This window comes from Dama dama, chromosome 9 (genome assembly GCF_033118175.1).
Source record: "Dama dama isolate Ldn47 chromosome 9, ASM3311817v1, whole genome shotgun sequence".
Classification (NCBI taxonomy): domain Eukaryota; kingdom Metazoa; phylum Chordata; class Mammalia; order Artiodactyla; family Cervidae; genus Dama; species Dama dama.
In genome coordinates, this window is record NC_083689.1 from 94,393,371 (window position 1) to 94,411,295 (window position 17,925).

General features: G+C 40.6%; 1 protein-coding gene across 7 annotated transcripts in view; it reads right to left on the bottom strand.

Moving 5' to 3' along the window:
• Window positions 1-17,925, bottom strand: part of ARB2A (ARB2 cotranscriptional regulator A) — a 391,787-nt gene that overhangs the window by 373,193 nt on the left and 669 nt on the right. The window lies entirely within an intron of this gene.

Sequence of the window (17,925 nt, forward strand, 5' to 3'; positions counted from 1 at the left end):
CAGACTGGAGGAAATAGTTGGATGACAAAAGAAAAAAAAAAAAAACTTTTACAAGTCAATAATAAGATAATCAAACTTAAAAGTAGGCAAAAGATTTAAACAGCTACCTCTTGAGAAAAGACATACAAATGGCCAACAGAAAATGACAGGAGAAAACATTTGGAGGTGATGGAAATATTCCTTATCTTGATAGTGATGAGAATTTCAAGGATATATGTTAAAACAACATCAAATTATATACTTTAAATATGTACAATTTATTGAACTTCAATTGTACCTTAATAAGGTTACAACAGATAAAAGTGAGGAGATTTTTTTAATGTAAAAATAAATGGTAATTGGCATGATTTATTCTATTTCCCTAAATGCTTTACATGTTATGGTAGTACTCATTCCATGGAGAATGATATATATACCCTGTGGGTAGAAAATAATATAACAAATTTATTAACTATTACTTGAGGAGGGATTTTGTTACATTTCAGCCAAATCTTGTTATTTATTCCAACAGAAATTAGCAAATACACACAAATAGAAAAATAACCTAAATATCACAAGTATTTAGCTTTAGCTATAATTGCAACAGCTATTAAGGAATGCATAACACTGTAAACCAGAAAAATAGCCCTAATTATTGAAATTTCAAGCAGTCATATACTTTCTTAATACATTAGAAATAATTTGATTTCTAATCCTACTACTCAAGTCAATTGAGCAATATTTACAAACCTGAAGACAGCCAAAAAGAAACTTAAGCTGATCTTCAATGAATGTCTAATAACTCACATAGATTTTAGAGAGCTGTGGAGTAGATAGAGACATGTGGTATTTCATGAAAAAGCTTTAAAACTAATAACCTTTGCTGAATCAGCAGACCCAGCCTACAGTTTCCTATCATTCTTCCATTCACTCACTTAACGTGTGTTAGTCGCTCAGTCGTGTCCGGCTCTTTGAGACCCCATGGACTGCAGCCCGCCAGACTCCTCTGTCCATGGGATTCTCCAGGCAAGAACGCTGGAGTGGGCTGCCAGTCACTTCTCCACATTCACTTAATAAAAATTTATTCAATGCCTCAAACATACCAGATTCTGTATTTGACAGAAGCTAAACCAAAAGGCAGTAGAACATATGGTCATATGACAGTAGAGCCATAATGCCTGTACTTGAATTTTAACTCTGCCATTTCTTCTGTAATACCCAGGGCAGGGTACTTAACCTCAAGTGTGCAGTTAACTCGGCAGGCTTGGGATGTCCAAAACCTGTGCATTCTAAAGAAAGAACTTACCCGTGACTGGCTTCTGTGAGAAACCTATAAGCCCTTGGAATACATGCCTGATAACAGTATCCTCATACGCCTGAGGCCTTGGGCCACGCCATGCAGTTTACTAACCGAATGCTTTATGGTGAATGCATGTTTTTGTTCCCTGGATCCTGTGGCATGCTGTATCAGACTGACCTCTGGGGGGACTGGTCACCGAGTTAGTCATGGGGGCCCTCCATGACTATGTGTCGCTGTTGCTATTTAGCCGCTAAATCATGTCTGACTCCTTTGCGACCCCACGGATGGTAGTCCGCCTGGCTCATCTGTCCATGGTATTCTCTAAACAAGAATACTGGAGGGGCTTGCCATTTTCCTCTCAGGGGGATCTTCCCGACCCAGGGATCAAGCCCTCATCTCCTGCATCGGCAGGCAGATTCCTCACCACTGAGCCACCAGGGAAGCCCCCGATGTCTGTGTGACTGACACTCAAAAATCACTCTGGACACTAAGGTTCAGGGGCACTTCCTTGGTTGCTAACACTTTGCACTTGTCACATACTGTCGATGGAAGAATAAGACACTTTCTGTAGGACTGCTCAGAGAGGACAAGTGGAAGCTAGTACCTGGCCTCGGCCCTATGTGGTTTTTCTGTTTGCTGTTTTTAATCTGTACCCTTTCACTGTAATAAACTGCAACTGTGAATTTAATAGCTTTTCTGAGTTCTGGGAGTTCTGCCAGCGAATCATCAAACCTAAGGGCAGTCTTGAGGACCCTCAATACAGTAACCTTGTTTCCACATCTAAAAAATGCACTTTATATTAGTAGCTACTTAAAGGATAGCTGTGGGGATCAAATGAACTAATGTATGTTAGGTTCTTAGGACAATACCTGGCATATAATGTTTGCTGCTTCTCGTGCTGTTACAAAAATAAATGGTCCTAGCAACTGAACAGCTTGGTCTAGTGAGACAGGCCATTAACTAATCAAACTACAAGTGCGGAAACAGTATGCATAATGTTTCAAAGGAACAAGGAGCATCACTTCTTCTTTCCGACTGTATATTCCTTTAACCTGATTCCACATTCTTAGAATCTATTCCCATACACAATTCTCCAGTTTCTACAGATACAAACTGAAAAAAAATCACACGCATCTTTGTGGTTTAATCTTTTTACCTCACCCTCTGGGGTCTGTTTGGACTCGTCTGGTTACAGGTCTAAAAGAAATGGAAGATGGTTGGAATAAGAAAAGAGGAAGATCAGCGATCCACTGTGGGCAACTCAGGGGAGGCTGTGACAGGTTCTTCAGGCAGGGGAGACAGACCTCCTGGGAAGGAGTAGAAGGGTTGCTTCTACTGGCAAAGGAGGCTCAACAGAATTAGAGATCTGAGGTGCCCAGCTGAGGTGCCTTTATGTACCCACCATGATGATCAAGGTCCAATCCTTCCTTTAGGATTGCAAATTCAAATTGTGCTGTAATTCAGTCAACCACGTGATCTGTCTTACAGAAATCTTAGTACAGCAACTACCTCCTTTAGGGCAACCACAGATACCAATTTTGGTACCTGCAAGTGGAATGCTGTCATACCAAAAATCTTAAATGTGAGAATGGCTTTGGAAGCAGGCACAGGGCTCTGAAAAAACTGTTAGACAAAGGCTATAGCACCCATCCCACCGAAGAATCTGTTAAAAGACCCACGGTCCTTGACAAGGCTGTGGGTGAGGACCTGTAAGAAAGCAAAGTAAGTGTTACTGGGAACTCGAGAAAGGGGGTGTTATGTAGTGGTGGCAATTCTAGTGTCCCATGGAATTATATGCAAAGTAGAAAATGTACCTAATGAAGCGGTTGGTCTAACAAGGAAATTTCTACCTAGAGTGCTGAGTGTGCCACCTGGTTCTTTTTGCTGCTTATACTAAAATGTGAGAAGCAAGCAATAAATTAATAAAAGGACTGTTAAGTAAAAAGGAGCCACACCTTACACTGTAAACGATACTGTCAAGGAAATGAAAAGCCAAGCCACAGACTGAGAGAAAATATTTTCAAAAGACATATCTAACAGAGGCATCTCACTCAAAATACATGAAGGACTCTTAAAGCTCAACAGTAAGAAATCAACCCAATTAAAAAAATGGGCAAGAGACCTGATAGGACATCCTGACTAAGGAAGATTACAGGTGGCAAATAAGCTTACAAAATGATGATGTTTAACATCATATGTCATTAGGGAATTGCAAATCAAAACGACGAGAGACCACTACACACCTATTAGGATGGCTAAAATCCTTAACACGGATGACACCAGATGCTGACTAGGATATAGAGCAACAAGAACTTGCTTTCATTGTTGGCCAGAATGCAAAATGATACAGCGATGATACGGGAAGACAATTTGACAGTGTCTTACAAAATTAAACATACTCTCACCATGCACCCCAGGATCATGCTCCTTGGTATTCAGCCAAACTAGTTGAAAAATTATGTCCACACAAACATCTGTGTATAGATGTTAACAGCAATTTTAGTCATTATTGCCAAACTCAGAAAGAACAAAGTAGGTGAATGAATAAATCAATTGTAGTACATTCATACAAAAGAATATTATTTGGCAACACTAAAAAAAAAAAAAAAGATACCAAGCCATGAAAAGACAGGGAGGAAACTTAAAAAGTATATTACTAAGTAAAAGAAGCCAATGTGCAAAGGCCTGCATACTATATACAATTCCAACTCTATGATATTCTGGAAAGGGCAAAACTATGGAAACTAAAAAGATTAGTGGTTGCCAGGAGCTAGGGAGGAAGGAGGAGTGAATAGGCATAATAAAGAGGATTTTTTAGGGTAGTGAAACTATTCTGTATGATACTCTGATGGCAGACACATACCATTATAGATATGTCCAAACCCACTGAATATACAACACCAAGAGAGAACTCGAATGTAAACTACAGACTTTGGGTGATAATGATGTGTCAGTGTAGGTTAACTTGGAAGGAAAGTTATGACAAATCTAGACAGCATATTAAAAAGTAGGGATATGACTTTGCCAACCAAAGTCCACATAGTTAGAGCTATGGTTTTTCCAGTTGTCATGTACTGATGAAAGAGTTGGCCCATAAAGAAGGCTGAGTGCCGAAGAACTGATGCTTTTGAAATGTGTTGCTGGTGAATCTTGAGAGTCCTTTGGACTGCAAGGAGAACAAACCAATCAATCCTAAAGGAAATCAACCCTGAATATTCACAGAAGGACTGAAGCTGAAGCTCTAATACTTTGGCCACCTGATGCAAAGAGCCAATTCATTGAAAAGGACCTTGAGCTGGGAAAGATTGAAAGCAGAGGGGAAGGGGACAGGAGAGGATGAGATGGTTAGATAGCATCACTGACCCAATGGACACGATTATGAGCAAACTCCAAGGGATAGTGGAGGACAGAGGAGTCTAGTGTGGTGCAGTCCATGAGGTCACAAAGAGTCCCTTAGCGACTGACCAATAACCACAGTAACAGGTTAACTGACTGTAACAAATGTAGCTCCACTCTTGATGCAGAATTTTATAGCAGGGAAGGCTATGTGAGTCCAAGAGGCAGGAGGTATATTGGAAATCTCTGAACTCTCCACTCAACTCTGCTGTGAATAGAACTGTTCTAGAAAATAAAGTCTATTAAAAAGAGAAAAAATTCCTCTCCAGAAGATGAATGACACTTAGTAAGAAATGTCTTCTAAGCAAATCCAGGACACAATCAGGAAAACATGGTTCAAAGATGAAGCTGAGTGTTAAATACTAATATATTAATACATTAAAGGTGACACCTTAGAATATTAGACAGTCAGACAATTAGTCAGCCCTTTCAAGAGAGTAGACAATTAGCCCTTTCAAGAGAGTAATGTCTTACTGATTCTCTCAAACAATACAGCTTCTAGAAAGCTTACGGTCATTGTCCCTCAGCCTAATAAGCAGGAGCCTGAAGTATACAAGGATTTAGCTTTTTTAAAAAATGTGTAGTTGTGGCTTTTGTCTAAGTAAATAAATGTATCTCAAAAGAATTCACATCTCAATAGAATTCACAGAATGTCCACAAGATGTATATAGGATTTTTAATACATATTTTAATATTCAAAAGATTTAATACATCTTAAATGAAAAGAGGTTTTTGGACCCTACAGTTTTACTGGCAGGAAGCAGACAGAGAAAACCTCTCACCTGCAAACACCTATTATACTTTATGAAAGAAAAAGAAAAAAAAAGAGGTAAGACCAAGAGTACAGATGGCAAAGCTGAAAACATGGATAACGACTTCCAGGCTTGAGCCCTATTGATGTTGCCCATCTGGATTTCAGAACTGCTATGAACCAGTGATGCCTTTGTGTCTCCCATTTTCCCCCTTAAGAAACAAGAATGTCTACAGAAGTTACCGTGTCTGACCCACCACTCTATTTTAGGTGGTGGGGCAGGTGGGTGAGCAGATACAAGTGGAAATGAGTGAACTCAAGAAGCTATGCTGAAGGGATGACCTTCAAGGAACCCCATCTACACCGGGACCTGACTTAGATGATGACATTCTGGACTTCAAGTTGATACAGTCACAGAATGAGACATGTCACGGCCTTGGGAAGCGGTGAGTGCGCTGTACACGGTGAAAGGATGGGAACCCCTGCAGGCTGGGGGGCAGACGGTGGCAGCCAGCCTCCCACTCTTAGGAGTCACGCCTCCATGATGTAACCTCCCACACTGGACCAGAGCTGACGTGTGTGACCAACAGTGAACAGCAGAAGCGACAGTATCACAGTTCCGCAGCTGCGGCTTCCATCCTGCGTGTGCTCTCCTTCTCTCGGATCACTCACTCGAGAAAACCATGTTGTGAGCAGCAGTATGGAGAGAGGGGCCCGTGGGGCGAGTGGGAGAAGCTTCCTGCCGACAGACACATGGGCGCACGTTGGAAGCACATGATCCAGACCCGGCCAGACTCCAGGTGATGGCAGCCCCAGCCGCCACCGAAATCCCAACCCTGCGAGACATCCTGAACGAGAACCTAGCTAAGTGAGAAGTTAAGAGTGTTAGTCACTCAGTCGTGTCCGACTCTCTGCGACCCCATAGGCTGTAGCCCGCCAGACTACTCGGTGTAGGGGAGTCTCCAGGCAAGAACACTGCAGTGGGTAGCCATGCCCTCCTCCAGGGATCTTCCCAACCCAAGGATTAAACCCAGGTCTTCCACACTGCAGGTAGATTCTTTACTGTCTGGGCCACAAAAACCTAGCAAAGCTGCTCCTAAATTCCTGACCCTAAGAGAACATACAGATAACAGATGTTCTTCATTTTAGCTGCTAAATTTTAAGAAAATTTGTTACACAGCAATAGACAACATATATTCAAATCCCCAGCGAACTACTGCACATCACTTTAGCTCCCAGATTGATTTATTTTCATTATCACTGACTACACTGCTTACTGATTTTCCAATTCAGCAATAATTTATTTCCCACGTGGGAAAGGAGCTTCTTTTGGATTTACCAAAACAAAAATGCTGCTTCCTCCCACTGTTTTTGGATTTTAAAAATAAAGGGAAATTAGCTTTAAAAACTCATTTTCAGTGTTAGGGATTGATCTGGCTCTAAGTCTTTCTTTGTTGAAAGAGAAAGAGAGAAAAACCTTATATTTTTAACTGGAACAGTTAGAAACACAAACACATATGCTTGTTTGGATAAAAATAATTATACTTATTTTTTTATTGAGGAAAAATATTCAGAATAAATAAACTGTTTTAAATAAATAGCTTGTCTTGAATGATAAAATGGAATCATCTAGTTTCTTGAAGTACTTGTAGTGTTCCTAAGGCAGATCAAATTTTCACCACTATAATCACTCGCACTGCTTCAAAACAATGAAATAATATCTGCAAAAAATACTTTTATCACAATTACCTGTGAAATATATTAGCATGAATTGATTTTACATTAGTCACCTAGAAAAAAGTAGGAAAATATCCCAAAAGAACAAGGTGCGGATCAAAAATGCTTTGCTGCTGGAGAAAAGAGGTCCAAAACTGTCTCCAGTAAGACCAACTTTGCTGTATCTTAGAACCAAACCTAGAGTCATTCTGTATAAATTCAGACCACAATCCAACCTACAGGAAAGACCCTACCATCTATCATTTTTCATTTCATTTTTCCTTCTTCCTTTCTTCTACTTTCATGTACAAACTTTTTTGCTCAATCATTTTAGATGGTATATAATCTAAAAGTCCTCTTAGAGGCCTCTCTGATCAACTTCTTTCAAGTTTTGAGCAATTTCACGTGATTCAACTTTAAAGTGGGTCTAAGGATAAGCCTCTTATCCTTATCCCTCAGAGGGCAGACAGACTGGAAACCACAATCACAGAGAACTAATCAAACTGATCACATGGACCACAGCCTTGTCTAGCTCAATGAAACTATTAGCCATGCCATGTAGGGTCACCCAAGACGGACGGGACATGGTAGAGAGTTCTGACAAAACTTGGTCCACGAGAGAAGGCAATGGCAAACCACTTCGGTACTCATGTCTTGAGAACCCCATGTACAGTATGAAAAGGCAAAAAGATAAGACACCAAAAGATGAACTCCCCAGGTCGGTAGATGCCCAATGTGCTATCAGAGAAGAATGGAGAAATAAAACCAGAAAGAAGGAAGAGACGGAGCTAAAGCAAAACCACCACCCAGTTGTGGATGTGACTGGTGATGGACATAAAGTCTGATGCTGTAAAGAACAATATTGCATAGGAAACTGGAATGTTAGGTCCATGAATCAAGACATATTGGAAGTGGTCAAATAGGAGATGGCAAGAGTGAACATCAACATTTTAGGAATTAGTGAACTAAAATGAACTGGAATGGGCAAATTTAACTCAGATGACCATTATATCTACTACTGTGGGCAAGAATCCCTTAGACAAAATGGAGTAGCCCTTACAGTCAACAAAAGAGTCAGAAATGCAGTACTTGGATGCAATCTCAAAAATGACAGAATGATCTCTGTTCATTTCCAAGGCAAACAATTCAACATCAAAACAGTAATCCAAGTCTATGTCCTGACCAGTAATGCTGAAGAACCTGAAGGTGAATGGTTCTGTGAAGACCTACAAGACCTTCCAGAACTAACATCCCAAAAAGATATCCTTTTCATTATAGGGGACTGGAACGCAAAAGGAGGAAGTCAAGAGATACCTATAGTAACAGGAAAATTTGGCCTTGAAGTACAAAATGAAGCAGGGCAAAGGCTAACAGAGTTTTGCCAAGAGAATGCACTAGTCATAGTAAACATCCTCTTCCAAGAACACAAGAAAAGACTCTACACATGGACATCACCAGATGGTCAATCCTGAAATCAGAGTAATTATATTCTTTGCAGCCAAAGATGGAGAAGCTCCACACAGTCAGCAAAAACAAGACCAGGAGCTGACTGTGGCTCAGATCATGAACTCCTTATTGCAAAATTCAGACTTAAATTGAAGAAAGTAAGGAAAACCACTAGGCCATTCAGATGTGACCTAAATCAAATCCCTTATGATTATACAGTGGAAGTGACAAACAGATTCAAGGGATTAGATCTGATAGACAGAATGCCTGAAGGACTATGGATGGAGGTTCATGACACTGTAAAGGAGGCAGGGAACAAGACCATCCCAAAGGAAAACAAGTGCAAAAGGGCAAAATGGCTGTCTGAGGAGGCCTTACAAATAGCTGGGAAAAGAGAAGTGAAAGGCAAAGGAGAAAAGGAAAGATATCCCCATTTGAATGCAGAGTTCCAAGGAAGAGCAAGGAGAGATAAGAAAGCCTTCCTCACTGATCAATGCAAAGAAATAGGAGGAAAACAAGAGAATGGAAATGACTAGAGATCTCTTCAAGAAAATTAGAGATACCAAGGGAACATTTCATGCAGAGATGAGCACGATAAAGGACAGAAATGGTATTAACCTAACAAAAGCAGAAGATATTAAGAAGAGGTGGCAAGAATACACAGAACTATACAAAAAAGATCTTCATGACCCAGATAACCACAATGGTGTGATCACCCACCTAGAGCCAGACATCCTGGAGTGGGAAGTCAAGTGGGCCTTGGCAAGCATCAGTACAACAAAGCTAGTGGAGGTGACGGAATTCCAGTTGAGTTATTTCAAATCCTAAAAGATGATGCTGTGAAAGTGTTGCACTCAATATGCCAACAAGTTTGGAAAACTCAGCAGTGGCCACAGGACTGGAAAAGGTCACTTTTCATTCCAATCCCAAAGAAAGGCAATGCCAAAGAATGTTCAAACTACCACACAACTGTGCTCATTGCACACACTAGCAAAGTAATGCTCAAAATTCTCCAAGCCAGGATTCAACAACGTGAACCGAGAACTTCCAGATGTTCAAGCTGGATTTGGAAATGGCAAAGGAACCAGAGATCAAATTGCCAACATCCATTGTATCATAGAAAAAGCAGGAGTTCCAGAAAAACATCTATTTCTGATTTATTGATTAAGCCAAAGCCTTTGAATGTATGATTCACAATAAACTGTGGAAAATTCTTTAAGAGATGGGAATACCAGACCACCTGACCTGTCTCCTGAGAAATCTGTATGCAGGTCAAGAAGCAATAGTTAGAACTGGACATGGAACAACAGATTGGTTACAAATAGGGAAACAAATATGTCAAGGTTGTATATTCTCACCCTGTTTACTTATATGCAGAGTATATCATGAGAAATGCTGGGCTGGATGAAGCACAAGCTGGAATCAAGATTGCTGGGAGAAATATCAACAAACTCAGATGATACCACACTTACGGCAGAAAGCGAAGAATTAAAGAGCCTCTTGATGAAAGCAAAAGAAGGCAGTGAAAAAGTTGGCTTAAAACTCAACATTCAGAAAATGAAGATCATGGCATCTGGTACCATTATTTCATGGCAAATAGATGGGGAAACAATGGAAACAGTGACACTTTATTTTTGCGGGCTCCAAAATCACTGCAGATGGTGACTGCAGCCATGAAATTAAAAGACGCTTGCTCCTTGGAAGAACAGCTATGACCAACCTAGACAGCGTATTAAAAAGCAGAGACATTACCCTGCCACCTAGGTCCATCTGGTCAAAGCTATGGTTTTTCCAGTGATCAGGTATGGATGTGAGAGTTGGACTATAAAGAAAGCTGAACACCAAGGTATTGATGCTTTTGAACTGTGGTGTTGGAGAAGACTCTTGAGAGTCCCTTGAACTTCAAGGTGATCCAACCAATGAATCCTAAAGGAAATCAGTTCTGAATATTCACTGGAAGGACTGATGCTGAAGCTGAAACTCCAATACTTTGGCCACCTGATGCAAAGAAGTGACTCATTGGAAAAGACCCTGATGCTGGGAAAGACTGAAAGCAGGAGGAGAAGGGGAAGACAGAGGATGAGATGGTTGCATGGCATCACCGACTCAATGGACATGGGTTTGGGGGTGGACTCCGGGAGTGGGTGCTGGACAGGGAAGCCTGGAGTGCTGCAGTCCATGGGGTCTCAAAAAGTTGGACACGACTGAGCGACTAACTGATGGAAAACTGAGTTCATCGAACTCCTAACATTCCTCCGCTAGAGCGCATGAAACCTGATTGCTGATTAAGAAACAGAAAAGATCATAAATTGGTGTAAGTCTGCTCGAGTTGCCATAACAAAATATTGGCTGACTCAAACAGAGGACTTTATTTTCTCACAGTCCTGGAGGTTAGAAATCCCAGATCAAGGTCTGGCAGGGTTGGTTTTTGATGAGAACTTTCTTCTTGGCTTTTAGACAGCCACCTGTTTGCTGTGTCCTAACATGGTAGAGAAATTAATGAGATTTCAGATCTCAAGACACAAATCCTATCAGATCAGGATCCTACCCACATGAGCTCATTTAACCTTAATTACTTTGGTGGGGTTACAGCTTCAAATTATGTATTGTGAGAGATGCAACTGACTCGATAGCAATTAGAAAGTATCAGGGGATGTCATCATGTTTAGAAGCATTTGTGTTATAACATTCTTGATGCTTTTCCAAACAGCCTCAATCTTAGAAGAGAGGTTACTTCAACATCATCAGTTCATTTGGCCCTGCATTCAAATGCTAAAGCCATTTTTGGCCCTCATCAGAGGAAGGAAGATGGAGAAGGCAATGGCACCCCACTCCAGTACTCTTGCCTGGAAAATCCCATGGACAGAGGAGCCTGGTAGGCTGCGGTCCATGGGGTCTCTAAGAGTCAGACACGACTAAGCAACTTCACTTTCACGTTTCACTTTCATGCATTGGAGAAGGAAATGGCAACCCACTCCAGTGTTCTTGCCTGGAGAATCCCAGGGACGGAGGAGCCTGGTGGGCTGCCATTTATGGGATCGCACAGAGTCAGACATGACTGAAGTGACTTAGCAGCAGCAGAGGAAGGAAGAAGCAGAGAAAGGAGATGTAAGGCTTTGGACAACTGTTGAGTTAGATGCAACAGTCCACACAAGAGATTATCTTCTCTTCTAACACCAATTACAAGTGCCCAGGATTCCCAAAGTCCATTCAGGTCTGATAATTCACTAGGAAGATCAAAACAACTGAATGAAAAATTTTTCTACTCATGACTATGGTTTAAGCACGATTAAAACCAGGGAAGGGAAAAAACATATTAGACAAAGTTGAGGAGAGTACAAACACGGAGCTTCTGATGTCTTCTCTCTGTGAAGCTGTGTTGTTGTTTAGTCGCTAGTCATGTCTGACTCTTTTGCAACCCCATGGACTGTAATCCATCAAGCTCCTCTATCCATGGGATTCTCCAGGCAAGAATACTGTAGTGGGTTGCCATTTCCTTCTCTAGGGGATCTTCTTGACCCAGGGATCGAACCCACGTCTCCTGCATTGGCGGGCAGATTCTTTACCACTGAGCCACCTGGCAAGTCCCTCTGTGAAGTTCTGGATGTTACTCTCTTGCTAACTATATGGCATAATATGCACAGACTACTGCCAACCTGGAGAGCTTGCAGGAAACATGGTGTTCAGAGTTGGTTTTTTTTTGGGGGGTGGGGTGGGGGATGGAGTCTGCATTGCATAGGCATGATTGACTGACTGCTCAAATGGCTGATCTCAGCTTCAAGGACAACTAATACCGAGGGAGTCTAAGTCCCTATACTAAGTCACACAGTCTTTCTGGCTATGGGCAGCCTCCACTCTAAATCATTCTGTTAGACAATGTGATCCAAAGTCCCCAAGCAAACCAAGACACCATCCAGAAACTGAGGGCAAAAACCAGGCCTCTTTTGGGGCAAAGCTAAATTCCTTATCACACAGGACACAAGAGAAACCATTCAGTAGTTTCTACTGGCTACAGAGGCAAGTCCAGAATCCTTATCACACCATACAAGCCTTCTCATAGCCTGTGTCTCTCCCTCCATGACCTGGTTCCTGTCTGTTTCACCAACTCCATCTCTCATAACAATCGAACTTTCTGCTCAAGTAGTTGCAAATTCCTTTTAGTTTTTAAAAGATACCACACAGCTGAGAGCTATTTTTTCTGTTTAGAAAGCTTTTTCATTTTATTTTTAAATGACTTATTCTGAAGTTTTCAACTTAGGTATCATTGTCTCTACCATGTCTTTCAAAAACCCCAGGTAAGGGGGCGTTGTGCCTCCCTCATACCATCCTATACATGCTTCTATCATAATACAAAACACTTTGCTAAAATCTTGTCTTTATAGCAGACATCCCAACTAGCACGTAAGATCCTCAAGTATGGGATCCAGACTGCCGTATGACTAGGCTTCCATCTTTTACGGATTCAGATAACCGAGACCCTGCCTAACTATTTCCCTGTTTTCCTTGTCTCATATTTCAGTTCAAGTAGATCTTGGGCCTTTTCCTGTTCCTGTATCTTCCTCCTTCTTCCCATCACTTCTGAGATCAGAGTCCAATCCCTGTTCAGCTAATACCTGTTGACAGATTCCCTTTCTTTTCTGCCAGTACTTCCCCCGCTTTCCTGATCTGATCCTTCCTCTCTTCCTTGACCTACCAATTCCTGGATCTGACCACTTAAGACAAATACTTCAACTACATTAATGGGTATTAAGCCAAATGAGCTGCGATGATGAATTATTTCCCAAAATACTTGAGTTATTGTAAGAGTCACTTCCAGGGTAATTTAAGTCAAGAGAATAGCTCACTTATCAATTAACCAAACTTTTAGTTTCTTAAACTGCTTTACCTTGACTTATAATTTTGGTCACATGTCTAGCTTATTCCATGTTCTAAACAAAGCACACAATACTAAGTTATGCTTTTCGGATGAAAAGGATATCACTCTCCTTCATTACCTTGGATGTTAACTCTGAATTTTTTTAAAATAGATGTACTGTCGCTGTCGAGCCACATATAGTATCTTCCCTGCCGCCTTCTTACACCGTATAACATATGACTGCAATGATTAGCAGGGGATAGGAAAACCAACCACATCCACAGCCATTAGCAGTTACACTGTTGGGTACTAGTTGCTATCATTTCCTTAATTAGCTACTAAAAGGTCTTAAGAGGCCCAAATTCACAGTCTCAGTCTTATCAACGCCTCTCTAACCACTAAGCAAATCAACCCTAAGTATATTATCAACCTAGACTACACATGAAATTAATATCCAATCTGCTATAAAGAAATAGAAACATACAATAAATGCTTTGCTTGAATGATCTGTCTTCACAGTGATATTTTTCTCTACAGCAAAAATTATGCTATCTATATTGCAGTATCTATATAGCAAAAATGAACCATTCTCCAAAAAAAGGAGACAAGAACACAGTATCAGATTAAGTAGCAGAGCAATGCTACCTCTAAATTATCTTTAATTTAGCTGTGAAACGTTGAGCAAGTCACTCATCTGCTACCTCATCCATAACAAATTCAAAGAATGATACGAAAGTGTGGTACAATTTTTCATTCAGCACTTTAAATCAAAGCATAGTAGTTAACTTAAATAAGCTTTATAACTGAAATAGCTAAATGCAGTACCCAAAAAGTATTTAATAAACGATAATGTAAAAAACATTCAAGTTTTTTTTTTTTAAAAGATGCATTACCTTGCACTAAAAAAAGTCCTTCCTTTCTTAAATGGATAAATTAAAAATAATTTTTAACAATGCTGAACACTGTTAAACTACAAAATTAGTCATTAAATGACTCAATTAAACCTCACAGCTCTGTGGCTGGAGATGATATGATATATGGTCTGAACAACTTACGTTTATTTCTGTAGGGTGTATACATCGCACACCCTCCAAATACTCAGCGTTGAACCAGATGAAGTGACATATGTTACCTGGTATACAGTAGGTGTGGCTGAATAACTTAAGGCCTGGTGGCTGATTTCAGAACCACCTGCTGAAATACAACCGTGATTTGCCCTCTCAGCCTGTCCCACACCCCCTTCCAGGCTGTGGAGCTCTATCACTTTCTGTCATTTCGTTTCCAGATCCCCTGACTTCTCCTGTCAGTTCCAGGGCTTAATCCATTAATGTTACTGAACTCCTTTGCTATTCTCCATCTAGCCACATCCAACTGCTACCTAACAGGTCTTTTCCCTGTTTCTTCATCGTTTTTCTCTCTTCTGTTTCCTGCTCTTCTCAGCTACCAGAAAACAACACCACGAGAGTGATCTACTTCACAGCCATAGTCAGCTAATCAATACATTCCTTTCCATCTAAAGGAAAAGAGATAAGAATCAAAGCAGGTCAGGATGATCTTTGGCTTTTCAGAACTTTTCATCACAGTCTGATACCCAGAGGTTCATTCATTGTTATAAAAGATATTTCATGGTTTCTTTTACTTCTAAGTTTGGAGTTACTACAGGTACTTGGTCTATAGAGAATTTAAGCTTTGATAATTATAGCATTTTAAGGTTAAAAAATTAACAGAAGACAAGGTGGCTGCTTTCTCAACCCTTAAAAAAATTTACTGCCAAAAAACTTGCAAAATTTTCTATTAAGATCAGACCTTAAGGGGAGTTCCTGGGTTGCCTAGTGGTTAGGATTCCAGACTTTCACTGCCACGGCCAGAGTTCAGTCCCTGGATGGGGAACTGAGATGCTGCAAGCTGTGTGCCACAGCCAAAAACAACAATAAAATAGATCTTAAAATAAATGATCAGTGCTCCGAAGGACATAAAAACATGGCCAAAAATCAGATGAAAAGATATTTAGTATCACCAATCATTAAGGAAATCAAAACCACTGAGATATTACTTCATACCCATTAGGATGGCTATACTTTTTTAAAGAGAAAAATGTGTCTGGCAAGGCTGTGGAGAAGTGTTGGTGAGGATGCAGAGAAAATGAAACCTCTGCACTGCCAGCAGGAATGTAAAACAGTACAGCCATTGTGGATAACAGTATGGCAATTTCTAAAAAATTAAACACAGAATTAGCACATGGTTCAACACTTTCACTTCTGGGTATATAACCAAAAGAAATGAAAGCAGAAGGCTCAAATAGATTATCTGCACACTCATGTTCACAGAAGTATTATTTGCAACAGCATAAAGGTGGAAGCAACACAGTATTCACAGACAAATGAACAGATAAACAAACTGTAGTCTATACATACAAGAGAATGTTATTCAGCCTTAAAAAAGGAAGAACATTTAACATGCTACAACATACTTGAACTTTGAAGGCACTATGCTAAACAAAATAAGCCAGTCACAAAGGGACAAACGTCATATGATTCCACCTATATGAGATATCTAGAGCAGAAACAAAATTCATAGAGAAAGAAAGTAGACTAATGGTTGCCCAGAGCTGAGAAGAGGGGAGAATGGGAAATGTTTAATGGGTATGGAGTTTTGCTTGGGGAAGATAAAAAAGTTCTGGAAACGGATGGTCATGGCAGCTGCATAACAATGTGAATGTATTAATGCTCGATGCCACTGAAGTGCTCACTTAAAAATGGTGAAAATGACTAATTTTATGTTATGTGTATTTTACCACAATTGAAAAAAAAAGAATGAAAAGTTGACATAAGTTAGCTTTTTTCACTTACTACTCAGTTATCTATGGCCACTGTACAAACCAAATCTGATGCTAGAACAGACAGCACAAGTTATGCAAATGTACTAACGAGAGCTTGGAAACATCTCTATGTATCTGAAAACATCAGATTCTCCTCACAGAGGTCTGTTGGGGAAAGCTGAGAAAAATAGGCTGTCAATCAAAAAGATCCCTCATGGTCACAGTAATCAATGAATAAATATTCTTGAGAATTTTAAACACTGATGCCTGCATGCCTAGATCCTTGCTATTCCAAGATATACCAAGATATACCAAATATATTCCTTTTCCTAGCCTGAAACACATATCACATACCTCCAGAGCTCACTCTCTGATTTCATCCAGATCTCTACTCAAAAGTCGTCTTATCAAAGAGGCTGACATTGACCACCGTATTTAAAAGAGCGTGCTCCATCCTTCTCTCTCCCCACACTGTGCTTTATTTCTCTTCATAGCTCTTATCACTGTTTGATATATTTACTTGCTAATTGTCCTTCTCTATCAACTACAATGTAAATTTCAAAACAAAGACGGCCTCTTTTGTGTGCTATTGGAAACCCAGCACCTAGAACACCACCTGGTACACTGTTACTGCTGCTGCTGCTGCTGCTAAGTCGCTTCAGCCGTGTCCGACTCTGTGTGACCCCATAGACGGAAGCCCACCAGGCTCCCCTGTCCCTGGGACTCTCCAGGCAAGAACACTGGAGTAGGTTGCCATTTCCTTCTCCAATGCATGCAAGTGAAACATGAAAGTGAAGGCACTCAGTCATGTCCGACTCTTCGCGACCCCATGGACTGCAGCCTACCAGGCTCCTCCATCCATGGATTTTCCAGGCGAGAGTACTGGAGTGGGGTGCCATTGCCTTCTCCGACCTGGCACACTAAGGTGGCCAATGAATATCTGTTAATTGAATGAATGGATGGATGTTTACAGTTTCATAGGTCATATTGTCCTCTTGGCGTTGGTACTATTTTACCATTTACCAGCATTGTAGTAGCCACTGCCTCAAAGCCATCCAGAGTATCCCTGGTTTACGCTTCACCATTAAGTTGAAGGAACACCTAGAGTCACACAGAAGCCCATAGTGGCATGTCAAAAAACTGCTTCTGGACTTACTTTCTAAATCAGTTCAGTTCAGTGGCTCAGTCGTGTCTGACTCTTTGCGACCCCAAGGACTGCAGCAGGCCAGGCTTCCCTGTCCATCACCAACTCCCTGAGCTTGCTCAAACTCAAGTCCATGGAGTTGGTGATGCCATCCAACCATCTCATCCTCTGTCATCCCCTTTTGTTGTTTGTTTACTAAATACATTAAATGAATACAGCATATCTGTTCTTCACAATGAGGGATAAAAAATAAGCACGAAGAATGTATCTCTAACAATGCTTTAAGACAAAAAGATACGGTGAACTGGATCATATTTCACGCATTTTGGTAAATGGTATAAGGCACACGCTAGCCTGAAAAACCATAGGATTTTTCCCTTTGCAACTTTTGAGAGGATTTGGGGTAATAGACAAATGCAATATAGTCAAAAACTAATCAATTACTTGGCATAACGAATACACACTCCGGAGCTCTAGCCGAATATGTTAAATCTCTGGATGAGGGAAGAAGACTGACTCC